The sequence below is a fragment of the Silene latifolia genome, unplaced genomic scaffold, assembly GCF_048544455.1.
Source record: "Silene latifolia isolate original U9 population unplaced genomic scaffold, ASM4854445v1 scaffold_106, whole genome shotgun sequence".
Lineage (NCBI taxonomy): Eukaryota > Viridiplantae > Streptophyta > Magnoliopsida > Caryophyllales > Caryophyllaceae > Silene > Silene latifolia.
In genome coordinates, this window is record NW_027413125.1 from 1,339,285 (window position 1) to 1,362,337 (window position 23,053).

The following is a 23,053-nucleotide window of genomic DNA, read 5'->3' on the forward strand; positions in this document are numbered from 1 at the left end:
CAAATGGTTCACACAACGAGTCACATGGACTAATGAACAAATACAATTGTTAAACACAACGAGTCCCAAGGACTAATGAACAAGGACAAATAGTTTACACAACGAGTCACATGGACTAATGAACAATTATAATTGTTTAACACAACGCCTCACAAAGTCTATTGAACAAGGACAAATGGTTCACACAACGAGTCACATTCACTAATAAACAAGGACAAATGGTTCGCACAACGAGTCACAAGGGCTAATGAACAAGGACAAATGGTTCACACAACGAGTCACATGGACTAATGAACAAGTACAATTGTTTAACACAACGAGTGACAAGGACTAAGTATCAAGGACAAATGGTTCACACAACAAGTCACATTTACTAATAAACAAGGACAAATGGTTCTGACAAAGAGTCATAGGGCTAATCAACAAGGACAAATGGTTCACACAATGAGTCACATGGACTAATGAACAAGTACAATTGTTTTAATACAACGAGTCACAAGGACTAATGAACAAGGACAAATGGTTCACCCAACGAGTCACATGGACTAATGAAGTACAATTGTTTTAACACAAAGAGTCACAAGGACTAATGAACAGGGACAAGTGGTTTACACAACGAGTCACAAAGACTAATTAACAAAGACAAATGGTTCACCCAACTGTGACTAATTAACAAGTATAATTATTTAACACAACGAGTCACAAGGACTAATGAACAAGGACAAATGGTTCACACAACGATTAACATGGACTAATGAACAAATACAACTGTTTAACACAACGAGTCACAAGGACTAATGAACAAGGACAAATGGTTTACACAATGAGTCACAAAGACTAATGAACAAGGACAAATGGTTCACCCAACGAGTCACATGAACTAATGAACAAGTACAATTGTTTAACACAACGACTTACAAGGACTAATGAACAAGGATAAATGGTTTACACAACGAGTCACAAGGACTAATGAACAAGGACAAATGGTTCACACAACGAGTCAGATGGACTAATGAACAAATACAATTATTTAACACAAAGAGTCAAAAGGAATAATGAACAAGGAAAAATGGTTCACACAACGAGTCACCTGGAGTAATGAAGAATTACAATTGTTTAACATAATGTGTCACAAAGATTAATGAACAAGGACAAATGGTTTACACAATGAGTCAAAAGGACTAATAAACAAGGACAAATGGTTCACACAACGAGTCACATGGACTAATGAAAAAGTACAATTGTTTAGCACAACGAGTCACAAGGACTAATGAACAAAGACAAATGGTTCACACAACGCGTCACATGGACTAATGAACAAGTAAAATTGTTTAACACAACGAGTCACAAGGACAAATGGTTCACACAACGAGTCAGATGGACTAATGAACAAATACAATTATTTAACACAAAGAGTCAGAAGGAATAATGAACAAGGACAAATGGTTCACACAACGAGTCACCTGGAGTAATGAAGAATTACAATTGTTTAACATAATGTGTCACAAAGATTAATGAACAAGGACAAATGGTTTACACAATGAGTCAAAAGGACTAATAAACAAGGACAAATGGTTCACACAACGAGTCACATGGACTAATGAAAAAGTACAATTGTTTAGCACAACGAGTCACAAGGACTAATGAACAAAGACAAATGGTTCACACAACGCGTCACATGGACTAATGAACAAGTAAAATTGTTTAACACAACGAGTCACAAGGACTAATGAACAAGGACAAATGGTTCACACAACGAGTCACGTGGACTAATGAACAATTACAATTGTTTAACACAACGAGTCACAAAGTCTATTGAACAAGGAGAAATGGTTCACACAATGAGTCAAATAGACTAATTAACAAGTACAATTGTTTAACCCGACGAATCACAAGGACTAATGAACAAGGACAAATGGTCCACACAACGGGTCACATGGACTAATGAACAAGTACAATTGTTTAACACAACGAGTCATAAGGGCTAATGAACAAGGACAAATGGTTGACACAACAAGTCACATGGACTAATGAACAATTACAATTGTTTAACACAACGAGTCACAAAGACTATTGAACAAGAACAAATGGTTCACACAACGAGTCACAAGGGCTAATGGACAAGGACAAATGGTTCACCCAATGAGTCACATTGACTAATAAAGTACAATTGTTTTAACACAAAGAGTCACATTCACTAATAAACAAGGACAAATAGTTCAGACAACGAGTCACAAGGGCTAATGAACAAGGACAAATGGTTCACACAACAAGTCATATTTACTAATAAATAAGGACAAGTGGTTCAGACAAAGACTCACAGGGCTAATCAACAAGGACAAATGGTTCACACAACGAGTCACATGGACTAATGAACAAGTACAATTGTTTTAATACAACGAGTCACAAGGACTAATGAACAAGGACAAATGGTTCACCCAACGAGTCATATGGACTAATGAAGTACAATTGCTTTAACACAAAGAGTCACAAGGACTAATTAACAAGGACAAATGGTTCACCCAACTGTGACTAATTAACAAGTATAATTATTTAACACAACGAGTCACAAGGACTAATGAACAAGGACAAATGGTTCACACAACGAGTCACATGGACTAATGAACAAATACAATTGTTAAACACAACGAGTCCCAAGGACTAATGAACAAGGACAAATGGTTTACACAACGAGTCACATGGACTAATGAACAATTATAATTGTTTAACACAACGCCTCACAAAGTCTATTGAACAAGGACAAATGGTTCACACAACGAGTCACATTCACTAATAAACAAGGACAAATGGTTGGATAACGAGTCAGAAGGGCTAATGAACAAGGACAAATGGTTCACACAACGAGTCACATGGACTAATGAACAAGTACAATTGTTTAACACAACGAGTGACAAGGACTAAGTATCAAGGACAAATGGTTCACACAACAAGTCACATTTACTAATAAACAAGGACAAATGGTTCAGACAAAGAGTCATAGGGCTAATCAACAAGGACAAATGGTTCACACAACGAGTCACATGGACTAATGAACAAGTACATTTGTTTTAATACGAGTCACAAGGACTAATGAACAAGGACAAATGGTTCACCCAACGAGTCACATGGACTAATGAAGTACAATTGTTTTAACACAAAGAGTCACAACGACTAATGAACAAGGACAAGTGGTTTACACAACGAGTCACAAAGACTAATTAACAAAGACAAATGGTTCACCCAACTGTGACTACTTAACAAGTATAATTATTTAACACAACGAGTCACAAGGACTAATGAACAAGGACAAATGGTTCACACAACGATTAACATGGACTAATGAAAAAATACAACTGTTTAACACAACGAGTCACAAGGACTAATGAACAAGGACAAATGGTTTACACAATGAGTCACAAAGACTAATGAACAAGGACAAATGGTTCACCCAACGAGTCACATGAACTAATGAACAAGTACAATTGTTTAACACAACGACTTACAAGGACTAATGAACAAGGATAAATGGTTTACACAACGAGTCACAAGGACTAATGAACAAGGACAAATGGTTCACACAACGAGTCACATGGACTAATGAACAAATACAATTATTTAATACAAAGAGTCAGAAGGAATAATGAACAAGGACAAATGGTTCACACAACGAGTCACCTGGAGTAATGAAGAATTACAATTGTTTAACATAATGTGTCACAAAGATTAATGAACAAGGACAAATGGTTTACACAATGAGTCAAAAGGACTAATAAACAAGGACAAATGGTTCACACAACGAGTCACATGGACTAATGAAAAAGTACAATTGTTTAGCACAACGAGTCACAAGGACTAATGAACAAAGACAAATGGTTCACACAACGCGTCACATGGACTAATGAACAAGTAAAATTGTTTAACACAACGAGTCACAAGGACTAATGAACAAGGACAAATGGTTCACACAACGAGTCACGTGGACTAATGAACAATTATAATTGTTTAATGAGAATGAGTCACAAAGACTATTGAACAAGGAGAAATGGTTCACACAACGAGTCAAATAGACTAATGAACAAGTACAATTGTTTAACCCGACGAATCACAAGGACTAAGGAACAAGGACAAATGGTCCACACAACGGGTCACATGGACTAATGAACAAGTACAATTGTTTAACACAACGAGTCATAAGGGCTAATGAACAAGGACAAATGGTTGACACAACGAGTCACATGGACAAATGAACAATTACAATTGTTTAACACAACGAGTCACAAAGACTATTGAACAAGGACAAATGGTTCACACAACGAGTCACAAGGGCTAATGGACAAGGACAAATGGTTCACCCAATGAGTCACATTGACTAATGAAGTACAATTGTTTTAACACAAAGAGTCACATTCACTAATAAACAAGGACAAATAGTTCAGACAACGAGTCACAAGGGCTAATGAACAAGGACAAATGGTTCACACAACAAGTCATATTTACTAATAAATAAGGACAAGTGGTTCAGACAAAGATTCACAGGGCTAATCAACAAGGACAAATGGTTCACACAACGAGTCACATGGACTAATGAACAAGTACAATTGTTGTAATACAACGAGTCATAAGGACTAATGAACAAGGACAAATGGTTCACCCAACGAGTCATATGGACTAATGAAGTACAATTGCTTTAACACAAAGAGTCACAAGGACTAATGAACAAGGACAAGTGGTTTACACAACGAGTCACAAAGACTAATTAACAAGGACAAATGGTTCACCCAACTGTGACTAATTAACAAGTATAATTATTTAACACAACGAGTCACAAGGACTAATGAACAAGGACAAATGGTTCACACAACGAGTCACATGGACTAATGAACAAATACAATTGTTAAACACAACGAGTCCCAAGGACTAATGAACAAGGACAAATGGTTGTACAACGAGTCACATGGACTAATGAACAATTATAATTGTTTAACACAACGCCTCACAAAGTCTATTGAACAAGGACAAATGGTTCACACAACGAGTCACATTCACTAATAAACAAGGACAAATGGTTCAGACAACGAGTCACAAGGACTAATGAACAAGGACAAATGGTTCACACAACGAGTCACATGGACTAATGAACAAGTACAATTGTTTAACACAACGAGTGACAAGGACTAAGTATCAAGGACAAATGGTTCACACAACAAGTCACATTTACTAATAAACAAGGATAAAATGGTTCAGACAAAGAGTCATAGGGCTAATCAACAAGGACAAATGGTTCACACAACGAGTCACATGGACTAATGAACAAGTACAATTGTTTTAATACAACGAGTCACAAGGACTAATGAACAAGGACAAATGGTTCACCCAACGAGTCACATGGACTAATGAAGTACAATTGTTTTAACACAAAGAGTCACAAGGACTAATGAACAAGGACAAGTGGTTTACACAACGAGTCACAAAGACTAATTAACAAAGACAAATGGTTCACCCAACTGTGACTAATTAACAAGTATAATTATTTAACACAACGAGTCACAAGGACTAATGAACAAGGACAAATGGTTCACACAACGATTAACATGGACTAATGAACAAATACAACTGTTTAACACAACGAGTCACAAGGACTAATGAACAAGGACAAATGGTTTACACAATGAGTCACAAAGACTAATGAACAAGACAAATGGTTCACCCAACGAGTCACATGAACTAATGAACAAGTACAATTGTTTAACACAACGACTGGAGCGTATACGGAGCGGAAGACTTAATTGTGAATTCAAGTGAAGCGAGAGATCCGAATGCACTAGGTGCAACCCGACCTGATCGTGCCACTTGAGGCATTTCGGGCGGCGGAAGTCTTTTTGTTTGGTTTTTGTGTTTATGTTGTGCAGAATAAAGGATATTTGCTTCGATTTCTTGTGAGGAGATCGAACCAATGGGATATTTGCTATCACTAGACCTATAGCGATAACAATGGGGATTTACTCGAAAACGCGTCAAGTAATTCAACTTAAACTGCGGAGCACGTCCTTAGTTCAAGGCAAGACTCGAAATCATCGATTCTTTGAAAAAGATTGAAACAACAAGTTTCTCTCTCTAAAAGGTTTTTTCTTCAACTTGGATGATTTACAAAAGAGGAGGTTAGGTCCTTATATAGGATAAAAAACCTTGGCCTCCAAGCAAGCATTTAATGCTAGTTTGTAAGTTTCTAGGATGAATGAACATAGAACTCACAAACTAGACTATTTTGTCAACTTTTATTCTACCTAGTTTGAAAATGCAAAAACTAAGAATAGGATTCTTCTCCCCTTGTTGGATGCCGCCACTTCCCTCTCCCCTTGCTTGATGCCGCCACTTCCCTCGTTCCCACACGGTTTCAACGTTCACACGGCCTTGAGTCTCGACTGCGCATATTTCCATTCTTTTATTTGAGCCCATCCAATTTTTGTGTGTGAATAACGCATTACTTGGGCTTGGTTTTGCTTGGTCCTCTAAATTAAGCACAACCTCTTCCATGTGGTCGATATTTGCATCAGGTCGTTTATTAATCGTCCCGCCATACGCATCAAATTCTCTCCCTTAAAAAAGAATTGTCCTCAATTCTTGCCTCAGTATGCCGGGGTCAAAGATGAATATTATAAACCCGAACAACCCCGAACACGTAGTCGAATCTTTGATGCCACCGGGATCAAAACAAATCTGGAAGTTAGATTCGAACTTGATTAAGAACATGAAGCAGTTTACGCACCCCGTTGATCCTTCCTTTAGCTCATCATCTTCAATGTAGTCTTCACGTTTATCCATCTCCGGTGATTTGAATTTGTAATGAGTATTGTAAATCACAACCATTTTGTTTTTGTGCCATCTTTGCTTGTGCTTTACTTTCTTGTGATTTCCTTCCCACCACCTTCCATGCACAATTCTACTCGAAGCAACAAGATCATCATGAGCTTCCACGAAAATTGACTTTAATAAGAAATTAGGGTTCCCACCATGTAGCTTCTCGTCAATGTATTTGTCAATTGGTGATTGATACGGTTCTTTGACTTGATACGGTTCCCACCTTCGTATCACATACTGCACGTCTTTCTGGAGTTGGGGCCAATGAAAATGCTCTTTGAGAATATCTATAGTTTTGTTTACTCCGAAATGTCCTCCAAGTCCACCTTCATGAGCTTCCCGAATAAGGAGCTCCCGAGTTGGAAGTTTTGGAACACAAAGTCTATTATCCTTGAAGAGGAAACCACCTGGACTAACGAACTCATCATGAGTTCCGGACTTGCAAATCTCGAAGGTTTCTCCAAAGTCGGGATCATGCTCGTAGTAATCCTTCAATGCCTCAAATCCAAGTGATCGGACATCGAGCACGTTCAATAATGAGTACCGTCGTGAGGGAGCATCGGCCACCACATTACTCTTGCCACGTTTACACTTTGATGAAAGTTGAAAGGATTGCAGGAACTCCACCCACTTGGCATGCCGTGGATTTAACTTTTGTTGTCCATTGATGTGCTTCAGTGATTCGTGGTCCGAGTGGAGGATGAAATGACTCGGCCAAAGGTAGTGACTCCAACGTTGAAGAGCTCTCACGATAGCATAAAATTCTTTGTCGTACGTCGAGTAATTGAGCCGGGCTCCATTCAATTTCTCGGAGAAATAAGTGATGGGTCGCTTTCCTTGTATTAGTACGGCTCCAATTCTAACACCGCTTGCGTCACATTCCATCTCAAATGGTTGAGTGAAATCCGGGAGTGCCAATAACGGTGCCTCGCAAAGTTTCGGAATAATGGTTTCGAACTCCTTTTGAGCGGCTGGGGTCCATACGAAGGTTCCCCTTTTCGTACACTCGATGATAGGACTAGTAATGGTACTAAAGTCCCGAACGAACCTCCGATAGAATGATGCGAGTCCATGAAATGATCGGGCCTCCGTGGTGGTCTCAGGAGTAGGCCATGACTTGATTGCTTCAAGTTTGATTTGATCCGCCGAAACCCCATCTTTAGATACCATATAGTCGAGAAAGATGACACTCTCGACCCACAACGACCACTTCTCCTTCTTTTCATAGAGTTTTCGCCTCGAAGTATGTCGGACACCTCTCGAAGGTGTAGGGAATGTTCTTTCTCAGTTCGATTGTACCCCAAAATGTCATCCAAATAGACGACAACAAATCTGCTCAAGAAAGGTTTGAGTACCTCGTTCATGAGTCGCATAAAAGTACTCGGAGCATTGGTTAATCCGAATGGCATGACGGTCCACTCGTATAACCCATGTCTATTCTTGAACGCGGTTTTCCACCTATCCCTTTCTCTCATTCGCATCTGGTGATAACCACTTCTCAAGTCGATCTCAGAAAAGATCTCGGACCCATGTAACTCATCAAGCATGTCGTTAAGCCTTGGGGTAGGAAAACGATATTTGATAGTTATGTTGGTCATGGCTTGACTATCAATGCACATTCGCCACGTCCCATCCTTCTTTGGGACAAGTAGAGTAGGGACGGCACATGGAATCAGGTTTTCACGAACATAGCCTCGATCCATTAGCTCCTCCATTTGTCGTTGCAACTCTTTTGTTTCCAACGGGTTGCATCGATAGGCCGCTTTGTTCGGTAACGATGCTTCGGGAATGAGATCAATTTGGCGTTCGATCCCTCTAATAGTTGGTAAACCAACGGGTAGGTTCTTGGGAAAGACATCCTTGAATTCCTCATCCAAGATTGGCACAAGATTAGGATTGTCTTGAGTTGCATCGTCATAACTTGTATGATCACTTTCTTCGATGTAAGTTTCATCATAAACTCCTTCCAATTCTTCATCAAAAACAATTGGTTGATTTGGATCAAATAAAGAAGTTCCTTTTGTATGAGGTTCATCCTCAAAAGAAAATATGTCATCTTCAATCACATCTTTAATTTGATCATCGTCACTCAATGGCTCTATAATCTCGTCCTTTTCTCTTTCTTCGAAATTGAACACATCACCCAATCGTTCCTCCTCATCAAACAACTCATCCCGATAAGCAATAGCGTCTCTCAAGGTATTCAATAGTTCATTTGGACACGCGCTTTGATAGTGCCCAAACCCCGGACACTTTAAACATCGTACTTTGGAGAGACTTGTTCCCTTAGAATCGGGCGCTCTTGCCGCGGAACTTGGGGTTGCAGCCGACTTGGGTTCGCCAACACTATTCGTCGTGCTCCATTGTTTGAGATTGGCGATCTTACGATAAGTCGTAAGCGTATAAGTTGCTGGAACATATTTCTTACGCAACTTGCGTTTAAGAGAATCCCAAGAAGATAATTTCCTTTTCCCAGCGCGAGCACGCCTTGCTTTCAAACTCTCGTACCATAGTGAAGCCCCTCCACTAAGTCTTTGAATAGCGTACTTGCAACGTTTCGCGTCATCCAGAACTTCAAAATCAAACATTCGTTCGATTTTCCGTTCCCATTCTAGGTAGTCCTTTGGGTCCGTGCCTCCCGTGAACTCGGGTAGTTCACTCACTTCGAACTCTTCAACGGTTCGTTCTCGTCTAGGCAACCACTTGGAATCGTTTTCTTGTAACTTTTTCAAGGCTCTTTGAAGATTCTCAAGAAAGTTGGGATCGTCGAAATTCATTTCGATGTTGTTTGTTTGAAATTTCGAAACTCCTCTTTTTTTTTTTGATGGTGAACAGTACCGTGAACAGTGATTTTGTGGTTTTTTTTTTTTTTTTTTTTTGTTCAATTCATACCTTCAAGATCCAATCGATTAAACCTCAACTACCTCGCCGAGTTTAATCTTTGAATACCAAGCGCGTTGGATATTCAACTATCAACTGATTGGGACCTCCTTAGGACCGTCTTGATTTTTTTTGGGGTGATCAAGAGCCGAAGCTCTGATACCATTTGGAGCGTATACGGAGCGGAAGACTTAATTGTGAATTCAAGTGAAGCGAGAGATCCGAATGCACTAGGTGCAACCCGACCTGATCGTGCCACTTGAGGCGTTTTGGGGCGAAGCGGAAGTCTTTTTGTTTGGTTTTTGTGTTTATGTTGTGCAGGAATAAAAGGATATTTGCTTCGATTTCTTGTGAGGAGATCGAACCAATGGGAAATTTGCTATCACTAGACCTATAGCGATAACAATGGGGAATTACTCGAAAACGCGTCAAGTAATTCAACTTAAACTGCGGAACACGTCCTTAGTTCAAGGCAAGACTCGAAATCATCGATTCTTTGAAAAAGATTGAAACAACAAGTTTCTCTCTCTAAAAGGTTTTTTCTTCAACTTGGATGATTTACAAAAGAGGAGGTTAGGTCCTTATATAGGATAAAAAACCTTGGCCTCCAAGCAAGCATTTAATGCTAGTTTGTAAGTTTCTAGGATGAATGAACATAGAACTCACAAACTAGACTATTTTGTCAACTTTTATTCTACCTAGTTTGAAAATGCAAAAACTAAGAATAGGATTCTTCTCCCCTTGTTGGATGCCGCCACTTCCCTCTCCCCTTGCTTGATGCCGCCACTTCCCTCGTTCCCACACGGTTTCAACGTTCAAACGGCCTTGAGTCTCGACTGCGCATATTTCCATTCTTTTATTTGAGCCCATCCAATTTTTGTGTGTGAATAACGCATTACTTGGGCTTGGTTTTGCTTGGTCCTCTAAATTAAGCACAACCTCTTCCATGTGGTCGATATTTGCATCAGGTCGTTTATTAATCGTCCCGTCATACGCATCAACGACTTACAAGGACTAATGAACAAGGATAAATGGTTTACACAACGAGTCACAAGGACTAATAAACAAGGACAAATGGTTCACACAACGAGTCAGATGGACTAATGAACAAATACAATTATTTAACACAAAGAGTCAGGAGGAATAATGAACAAGGACAAATGGTTCACACAACGAGTCACCTGGAGTAATGAAGAATTACAATTGTTTAACATAATGTGTCACAAAGATTAATGAAAAAGGACAAATGGTTTACACAATGAGTCAAAAGGACTAATAAACAAGGACAAATGGTTCACACAGCGAGTCACATGGACTAATGAAAAAGTACAATTGTTTAGCACAACGAGTCACAAGGACTAATGAACAAAATGGTTCACACAACGCGTCACATGGACTAATGAACAAGTAAAATTGTTTAACACAACGAGTCACAAGGACTAATGAACAAGGACAAATGGTTCACACAACGAGTCACGTGGACTAATGAACAATTACAATTGTTTAACACAACGAGTCACAAAGACTATTGAACAAGGAGAAATGGTTCACACAACGAGTCAAATAGACTAATGAACAAGTACAATTGTTTAACCCGACGAATCACAAGGACTAATGAACAAGGACAAATGGTCCACACAACGGGTCACATGGACTAATGAACAAGGACAAATGGTTCACACAACGAGTCACAAGGGCTAATGGACAAGGACAAATGGTTCACCCAATGAGTCACATTGACTAATGAAGTACAATTGTTTTAACACAAAGAGTCACATTCACTAATAAACAAGGACAAATAGTTCAGACAACGAGTCACAAGGGCTAATGAACAAGGACAAATGGTTCACACAACAAGTCATATTTACTAATAAATAAGGGGTTCAGACAAAGACTCACAAGGCTAATCAACAAGGACAAATGGTTCACACAACGAGTCACATGGACTAATGAACAAGTACAATTGTTTTAATACAACGAGTCACAAGGACTAATGAACAAGGACAAATGGTTCACCCAACGAGTCATATGGACTAATGAAGTACAATTGCTTTAACACAAAGAGTCACAAGGACTAATGAACAAGGACAAGTGGTTTACACAACGAGTCACAAAGACTAATTAACAAGGACAAATGGTTCACCCAACTGTGACTAATTAACAAGTATAATTATTTAACACAACGAGTCACAAGGACTAATGAACAAGGACAAATGGTTCACACAACGAGTCACATGGACTAATGAACAAATACAATTGTTAAACACAACGAGTCCCAAGGACTAATGAACAAGGACAAATGGTTTACACAACGAGTCACATGGACTAATGAACAATTATAATTGTTTAACACAACGCCTCACAAAGTCTATTGAACAAGGACAAATGGTTCACACAACGAGTCACATTCACTAATAAACAAGGACAAATGGTTCAGACAACGAGTCACAAGGGCTAATGAACAAGGACAAATGGTTCACACAACGAGTCACATGGACTAATGAACAAGTACAATTGTTTAACACAACGAGTGACAAGGACTAAGTATCAAGGACAAATGGTTCACACAACAAGTCACATTTACTAATAAACAAGGACAAATGGTTCAGACAAAGAGTCATAGGGCTAATCAACAAGGACAAATGGTTCACACAATGAGTCACATGGACTAATGAACAAGTACAATTGTTTTAATACAACGAGTCACAAGGACTAATGAACAAGGACAAATGGTTCACCCAACGAGTCACATGGACTAATGAAGTACAATTGTTTTAACACAAAGAGTCACAAGGACTAATGAACAGGGACAAGTGGTTTACACAACGAGTCACAAAGACTAATTAACAAAGACAAATGGTTCACCCAACTGTGACTAATTAACAAGTATAATTATTTAACACAACGAGTCACAAGGACTAATGAACAAGGACAAATGGTTCACACAACGATTAACATGGACTAATGAACAAATACAACTGTTTAACACATTGAGTCACAAGGACTAATGAACAAGGACAAATGGTTTACACAATGAGTCACAAAGACTAATGAACAAGGACAAATGGTTCACCCAACGAGTCACATGAACTAATGAACAAGTACAATTGTTTAACACAACGACTTACAAGGACTAATGAACAAGGATAAATGGTTTACACAACGAGTCACAAGGACTAATGAACAAGGACAAATGGTTCACACAACGAGTCAGATGGACTAATGAACAAATACAATTATTTAACACAAAGAGTCAAAAGGAATAATGAACAAGGAAAAATGGTTCACACAACGAGTCACCTGGAGTAATGAAGAATTACAATTGTTTAACATAATGTGTCACAAAGATTAATGAACAAGGACAAATGGTTTACACAATGAGTCAAAAGGACTAATAAACAAGGACAAATGGTTCACACAACGAGTAACATGGACTAATGAAAAAGTACAATTGTTTAGCACAACGAGTCACAAGGACTAATGAACAAAGACAAATGGTTCACACAACGCGTCACATGGACTAATGAACAAGTAAAATTGTTTAACACAACGAGTCACAAGGACAAATGGTTCACACAACGAGTCAGATGGACTAATGAACAAATACAATTATTTAACACAAAGAGTCAGAAGGAATAATGAACAAGGACAAATGGTTCACACAACGAGTCACCTGGAGTAATGAAGAATTACAATTGTTTAACATAATGTGTCACAAAGATTAATGAACAAGGACAAATGGTTTACACAATGAGTCAAAAGGACTAATAAACAAGGACAAATGGTTCACACAACGAGTCACATGGACTAATGAAAAAGTACAATTGTTTAGCACAACGAGTCACAAGGACTAATGAACAAAGACAAATGGTTCACACAACGCGTCACATGGACTAATGAACAAGTAAAATTGTTTAACACAACGAGTCACAAGGACTAATGAACAAGGACAAATGGTTCACACAACGAGTCACGTGGACTAATGAACAATTACAATTGTTTAACACAACGAGTCACAAAGTCTATTGAACAAGGAGAAATGGTTCACACAATGAGTCAAATAGACTAATTAACAAGTACAATTGTTTAACCCGACGAATCACAAGGACTAATGAACAAGGACAAATGGTCCACACAACGGGTCACATGGACTAATGAACAAGTACAATTGTTTAACACAACGAGTCATAAGGGCTAATGAACAAGGACAAATGGTTCACACAACAAGTCACATGGACTAATGAACAATTACAATTGTTTAACACAACGAGTCACAAAGACTATTGAACAAGAACAAATGGTTCACACAACGAGTCACAAGGGCTAATGGACAAGGACAAATGGTTCACCCAATGAGTCACATTGACTAATAAAGTACAATTGTTTTAACACAAAGAGTCGCATTCACTAATAAACAAGGACAAATAGTTCAGACAACGAGTCACAAGGGCTAATGAACAAGGACAAATGGTTCACACAACAAGTCATATTTACTAATAAATAAGGACAAGTGGTTCAGACAAAGACTCACAGGGCTAATCAACAAGGACAAATGGTTCACACAACGAGTCACATGGACTAATGAACAAGTACAATTGTTTTAATACAACGAGTCACAAGGACTAATGAACAAGGACAAATGGTTCACCCAACGAGTCATATGGACTAATGAAGTACAATTGCTTTAACACAAAGAGTCACAAGGACTAATGAACAAGGACAAGTGGTTTACACAACGAGTCACAAAGACTAATTAACAAGGACAAATGGTTCACCCAACTGTGACTAATTAACAAGTATAATTATTTAACACAACGAGTCACAAGGACTAATGAACAAGGACAAATGGTTCACACAACGAGTCACATGGACTAATGAACAAATACAATTGTTAAACACAACGAGTCCCAAGGACTAATGAACAAGGACAAATGGTTTACACAACGAGTCACATGGACTAATGAACAATTATAATTGTTTAACACAACGCCTCACATAGTCTATTGAACAAGGACAAATGGTTCACACAACGAGTCACATTCACTAATAAACAAGGACAAATGGTTCGAGATAACGAGTCACAAGGGCTAATGAACAAGGACAAATGGTTCACACAACGAGTCACATGGACTAATGAACAAGTACAATTGTTTAACACAACGAGTGACAAGGACTAAGTATCAAGGACAAATGGTTCACACAACAAGTCACATTTACTAATAAACAAGGACAAATGGTTCGCACAAAGAGTCATAGGGCTAATCAACAAGGACAAATGGTTCACACAACGAGTCACATGGACTAATGAACAAGTACAATTGTTTTAATACAACGAGACACAAGGACTAATGAACAAGGACAAATGGTTCACCCAACGAGTCACATGGACTAATGAAGTACAATTGTTTTAACACAAAGAGTCACAACGACTAATGAACAAGGACAAGTGGTTTACACAACGAGTCACAAAGACTAATTAACAAAGACAAATGGTTCACCCAACTGTGACTACTTAACAAGTATAATTATTTAACACAACGAGTCACAAGGACTAATGAACAAGGACAAATGGTTCACACAACGATTAACATGGACTAATGAAAAAATACAACTGTTTAACACAACGAGTCACAAGGACTAATGAACAAGGACAAATGGTTTACACAATGAGTCACAAAGACTAATGAACAAGGACAAATGGTTCACCCAACGAGTCACATGAACTAATGAACAAGTACAATTGTTTAACACAACGACTTACAAGGACTAATGAACAAGGATAAATGGTTTACACAACGAGTCACAAGGACTAATGAACAAGGACAAATGGTTCACACAACGAGTCAGATGGACTAATGAACAAATACAATTATTTAATACAAAGAGTCAGAAGGAATAATGAACAAGGACAAATGGTTCACACAACGAGTCACCTGGAGTAATGAAGAATTACAATTGTTTAACATAATGTGTCACAAAGATTAATGAACAAGGACAAATGGTTTACACAATGAGTCAAAAGGACTAATAAACAAGGACAAATGGTTCACACAACGAGTCACATGGACTAATGAAAAAGTACAATTGTTTAGCACAACGAGTCACAAGGACTAATGAACAAAGACAAATGGTTCACACAACGCGTCACATGGACTAATGAACAAGTAAAATTGTTTAACACAACGAGTCACAAGGACTAATGAACAAGGACAAATGGTTCACACAACGAGTCACATGGACTAATGAACAAATACAATTGTTAAACACAACGAGTCCCAAGGACTAATGAACAAGGACAAATGGTTTACACAACGAGTCACATGGACTAATGAACAATTATAATTGTTTAACACAACGCCTCACAAAGTCTATTGAACATGGACAAATGGTTCACACAACGAGTCACATTCACTAATAAACAAGGACAAATGGTTCAGACAACGAGTCACAAGGGCTAATGAACAAGGACAAATGGTTCACACAACGCGTCACATGGACTAATGAACAAGTAAAATTGTTTAACACAACGAGTCACAAGGACTAATGAACAAGGACAAATGGTTCACACAACGAGTCACGTGGACTAATGAACAATTACAATTGTTTAACACAACGAGTCACAAAGTCTATTGAACAAGGAGAAATGGTTCACACAATGAGTCAAATAGACTAATTAACAAGTACAATTGTTTAACCCGACGAATCACAAGGACTAATGAACAAGGACAAATGGTCCACACAACGGGTCACATGGACTAATGAACAAGTACAATTGTTTAACACAACGAGTCATAAGGGCTAATGAACAAGGACAAATGGTTCACACAACAAGTCACATGGACTAATGAACAATTACAATTGTTTAACACAACGAGTCACAAAGACTATTGAACAAGAACAAATGGTTCACACAACGAGTCACAAGGGCTAATGGACAAGGACAAATGGTTCACCCAATGAGTCACATTGACTAATAAAGTACAATTGTTTTAACACAAAGAGTCACATTCACTAATAAACAAGGACAAATAGTTCAGACAACGAGTCACAAGGGCTAATGAACAAGGACAAATGGTTCACACAACAAGTCATATTTACTAATAAATAAGGACAAGTGGTTCAGACAAAGACTCACAGGGCTAATCAACAAGGACAAATGGTTCACACAACGAGTCACATGGACTAATGAACAAGTACAATTGTTTTAATACAACGAGTCACAAGGACTAATGAACAAGGACAAATGGTTCACCCAACGAGTCATATGGACTAATGAAGTACAATTGCTTTAACACAAAGAGTCACAAGGACTAATGAACAAGGACAAGTGGTTTACACAACGAGTCACAAAGACTAATTAACAAGGACAAATGGTTCACCCAACTGTGACTAATTAACAAGTATAATTATTTAACACAACGAGTCACAAGGACTAATGAACAAGGACAAATGGTTCACACAACGAGTCACATGGACTAATGAACAAATACAATTGTTAAACACAAGAGTCCCAAGGACTAATGAACAAGGACAAATGGTTTACACAACGAGTCACATGGACTAATGAACAATTATAATTGTTTAACACAACGCCTCACAAAGTCTATTGAACAAGGACAAATGGTTCACACAACGAGTCACATTCACTAATAAACAAGGACAAATGGTTCAGACAACGAGTCACAAGGGCTAATGAATAAGGACAAATGGTTCACACAACGAGTCACATGGACTAATGAACAAGTACAATTGTTTAACACAACGAGTGACAAGGACTAAGTATCAAGGACAAATGGTTCACACAACAAGTCACATTTACTAATAAACAAGGACAAATGGTTCAGACAAAGAGTCATAGGGCTAATCAACAAGGACAAATGGTTCACACAACGAGTCACATGGACTAATGAACAAGTACAATTGTTTTAATACAACGAGACACAAGGACTAATGAACAAGGACAAATGGTTCACCCAACGAGTCACATGGACTAATGAAGTACAATTGTTTTAACACAAAGAGTCACAACGACTAATGAACAAGGACAAGTGGTTTACACAACGAGTCACAAAGACTAATTAACAAAGACAAATGGTTCACCCAACTGTGACTACTTAACAAGTATAATTATTTAACACAACGAGTCACAAGGACTAATGAACAAGGACAAATGGTTCACACAACGATTAACATGGACTAATGAAAAAATACAACTGTTTAACACAACGAGTCACAAGGACTAATGAACAAGGACAAATGGTTTACACAATGAGTCACAAAGACTAATGAACAAGGACAAATGGTTCACCCAACGAGTCACATGAACTAATGAACAAGTACAATTGTTTAACACAACGACTTACAAGGACTAATGAACAAGGATAAATGGTTTACACAACGAGTCACAAGGACTAATGAACAAGGACAAATGGTTCACACAACGAGTCAGATGGACTAATGAACAAATACAATTATTTAATACAAAGAGTCAGAAGGAATAATGAACAAGGACAAATGGTTCACACAACGAGTCACCTGGAGTAATGAAGGATTACAATTGTTTAACATAATGTGTCACAAAGATTAATGAACAAGGACAAATGGTTTACACAATGAGTCAAAAGGACTAATAAACAAGGACAAATGGTTCACACAACGAGTCACATGGACTAATGAAAAAGTACAATTGTTTAGCACAACGAGTCACAAGGACTAATGAACAAAGACAAATGGTTCACACAACGCGTCACATGGACTAATGAACAAGTAAAATTGTTTAACACAACGAGTCACAAGGACTAATGAACAAGGACAAATGGTTCACACAACGAGTCACATGGACTAATGAACAAATACAATTGTTAAACACAACGAGTCCCAAGGACTAATGAACAAGGACAAATGGTTTACACAACGAGTCACATGGACTAATGAACAATTATAATTGTTTAACACAACGCCTCACAAAGTCTATTGAACATGGACAAATGGTTCACACAACGAGTCACATTCACTAATAAACAAGGACAAATGGTTCAGACAACGAGTCACAAGGGCTAATGAACAAGGACAAATGGTTCACACAACGAGTCACATGGACTAATGAACAATTACAATTGTTTAACACAACGAGTGACAAGGACTAAGTATCAAGGACAAATGGTTCACACAACAAGTCACATTTACTAATAAACAAGGACAAATGGTTCAGACAAAGAGTCATAGGGCTAATCAACAAGGACAAATGGTTCACACAACGAGTCACATGGACTAATGAACAAGTACAATTGTTTTAATACAACGAGACACAAGGACTAATGAACAAGGACAAATGGTTCACCCAACGAGTCACATGGACTAATGAAGTACAATTGTTTTAACACAAAGAGTCACAACGACTAATGAACAAGGACAAGTGGTTTACACAACGAGTCACAAAGACTAATTAACAAAGACAAATGGTTCACCCAACTGTGACTACTTAACAAGTATAATTATTTAACACAACGAGTCACAAGGACTAATGAACAAGGACAAATGGTTCACACAACGATTAACATGGACTAATGAAAAAATACAACTGTTTAACACAACGAGTCACAAGGACTAATGAACAAGGACAAATGGTTTACACAATGAGTCACAAAGACTAATGAACAAGGACAAATGGTTCACCCAACGAGTCACATGAACTAATGAACAAGTACAATTGTTTAACACAACGACTTACAAGGACTAATGAACAAGGATAAATGGTTTACACAACGAGTCACAAGGACTAATGAACAAGGACAAATGGTTCACACAACGAGTCAGATGGACTAATGAACAAATACAATTATTTAATACAAAGAGTCAGAAGGAATAATGAACAAGGACAAATGGTTCACACAACGAGTCACCTGGAGTAATGAAGAATTACAATTGTTTAACATAATGTGTCACAAAGATTAATGAACAAGGACAAATGGTTTACACAATGAGTCAAAAGGACTAATAAACAAGGACAAATGGTTCACACAACGAGTCACATGGACTAATGAAAAAGTACAATTGTTTAGCACAACGAGTCACAAGGACTAATGAACAAAGACAAATGGTTCACACAACGCGTCACATGGACTAATGAACAAGTAAAATTGTTTAACACAACGAGTCACAAGGACTAATGAACAAGGACAAATGGTTCACACAACGAGTCACGTGGACTAATGAACAATTACAATTGTTTAACAGAATGAGTCACAAAGACTATTGAACAAGGAGAAATGGTTCACACAACGAGTCAAATAGACTAATGAACAAGTACAATTGTTTAACCCGACGAATCACAAGGACTAATGAACAAGGACAAATGGTCCACACAACGGGTCACATGGACTAATGAACAAGTACAATTGTTTAACACAACGAGTCATAAGGGCTAATGAACAAGGACAAATGGTTGACACAACGAGTCACATGGACAAATGAACAATTACAATTGTTTAACACAACGAGTCACAAAGACTATTGAACAAGGACAAATGGTTCACACAACGAGTCACAAGGGCTAATGGACAAGGACAAATGGTTCACCCAATGAGTCACATTGACTAATGAAGTACAATTGTTTTAACACAAAGAGTCACATTCACTAATAAACAAGGACAAATAGTTCAGACAACGAGTCACAAGGGCTAATGAACAAGGACAAATGGTTCACACAACAAGTCATATTTACTAATAAATAAGGACAAGTGGTTCAGACAAAGATTCACAGGGCTAATCAACAAGGACAAATGGTTCACACAACGAGTCACATGGACTAATGAACAAGTACAATTGTTGTAATACAACGAGTCATAAGGACTAATGAACAAGGACAAATGGTTCACCCAACGAGTCATATGGACTAATGAAGTACAATTGCTTTAACACAAAGAGTCACAAGGACTAATGAACAAGGACAAGTGGTTTACACAACGAGTCACAAAGACTAATTAACAAGGACAAATGGTTCACCCAACTGTGACTAATTAATGTTGGGAAATGTGTCCTCAACAATAGTGCGATCATATGATTTAAATATCATTATTAAATCTCATTTTAAAGAATACAATTGGGAAGTAATATTGTTACTGTCAACTGGTCAACATATATCGGTAATGATTGGCTGACTAGAGTTTGACATTACTGTCGTGCGACGGTGGTGATCAGTTGATCCCCTTAGGTCATACCTATAGGGAAATACTCTTAATTGATTATTTAATTAATCGTATACCGATACGAGTTAATTAAATTGCTTAAAATTGACGGATGATTTTGTGAGTATAATTTACGTATCAAATTGAAATGTAATTAAATGAGATACGGTCTGAGTAATCGAATTGTATCATTACTCGGATGAAATTATTGTTTAAAGAAACAATTAAATTTGAATGAATTATTATAAATACGATTTATAAATTGGTGAAATATTTTGGTACAAGTAATTACGAATTACTAGTCGATTTTGTAAATGACATATTTTATGAGTATGTTGATTTTTAATATGATAAAAATACATTGCATAGTAACATGTCATGTAACATGTTACATGTGACAAATTTGACAAATGACAAAATAAAATGGATTCTCCATTTTATACTTAAAACCGAAATATGGGTGAGTGTTTAGTAAATATTGTGTTATTTATTTTTAAATAAAAACACAATCATGACACTAGGTAATAGGCTTGCATGCCTAGTCTCTTGTGAAGAGCAAAAAAAAAGGCATTGGGCATACTACCCAATGCCCCTTTTTCGGCCACCAACAAGAAAAGAGAGGAAAGCTCTTCTCTTTTACATCATTCATTCCTCCCATCTTATTTTTCCTAGTGTAAGAAAATCCTTGAAAACTCTCTACAATTCATGATAATTCTAGAGAACTAAACTCACAAATATTACCACCTCTTGACCGAAATTTCAAGAGTGAAAATACAATTTATATTGTATCAATTTTATTGTAAAACCATTATTATTACTAGATCTAAATAGTATTGGTTTATTAAGATGTATTCCTTGGGTATATGCTTTTGGGAGGAATTCTACATTTGAATCCTTGTTCTTCCATTTGGAAAGCTCAAGAACAAAAGAAAAGGAGATTTCTTTTGTGCCCATTTGAACCGAAATTTCAATGTAAGGATATGATTTCTTCTCTTTTATTATATTGTTTGCATGCATAAAATCCATGTTTAATTTTATGACAAATTAATTTTGACATATAAGAGTATGTTAGTATGTATATGAATCTACATTTCCTTCAATCGGTATCAAGAGCCACGGTTGTTTGCATGCAAATCGGTTAAAAGTTTTTCCGAGTTATAAGAATAACAAATAAAACTTGTAAAATTTGTGTTATTATGAGATATCACGAAATCAATCCATGCATGTTAATATTTCTGGTCCTAAAATGTTTTAGGATATTTTGGTTAATTTTTCGGATTTTTATTGTTCATAATTTACTATAATGACATTTAAATGTGATTTTATGAGTAAAAATGTCATTTTTGGTCTAAAATTAGCTATACTTCGAATTTTCACTTGGTTTTTGGATATGTTGTCACATATATTATTTTGAGATAACCTGTAAATTTTCATAATTTTTGGACTTGTTATGCTCGAAAAATGAATTTTTCATTATTAAATTCGGATTTAGGTGAAAAATAGGTTAATATGAGTTAAATTTCGAATCTGGTCATAGAAAATTAATATGTTGTCACATGCAATTTTACAAGATGTGTGTAAAATAATTGGCTATAAAGAAGTCTTTTTGCATGATTTATGGATTTTTGAAGAAAAATAGCATAAATAGTGACATTATTAGTGGAAAATTAATAAAACATAATCTATGACTTAGGAAAAACGTCTAATGTTGCATTTTATTATATTTTTCAGATCTAAAATTGAAAAGTTAGTGAAAATAATTTTTCCATGTTTTTATGATTATTTTATTATAAATCGATAAACCGCAACATTGTTTTTCCGGGAAAAATTTCGAAATTTTTAACCTAAGATTTTGAACATTATGAGTGTCATGGAATTTTTCCAGAATGTTCATGAATTTAAATTTCAAATTTTTGAATTTATTTGAAATTTTGTGATTTATTTGAAGTTTATGGCTTATTTTTGTAATTTTTAGTCCATTTATGAACAATTTTATAAAATATGGGTTAATTATGGTCAAATTATTAGTGAAGACTATATTTTGAGTCCTAAGAGGTTAGGGTAATTAACTTATGCATAAATATGAGTTTATGTATTTTTGTGATTATAAAAATGTTGAAATCACGCAA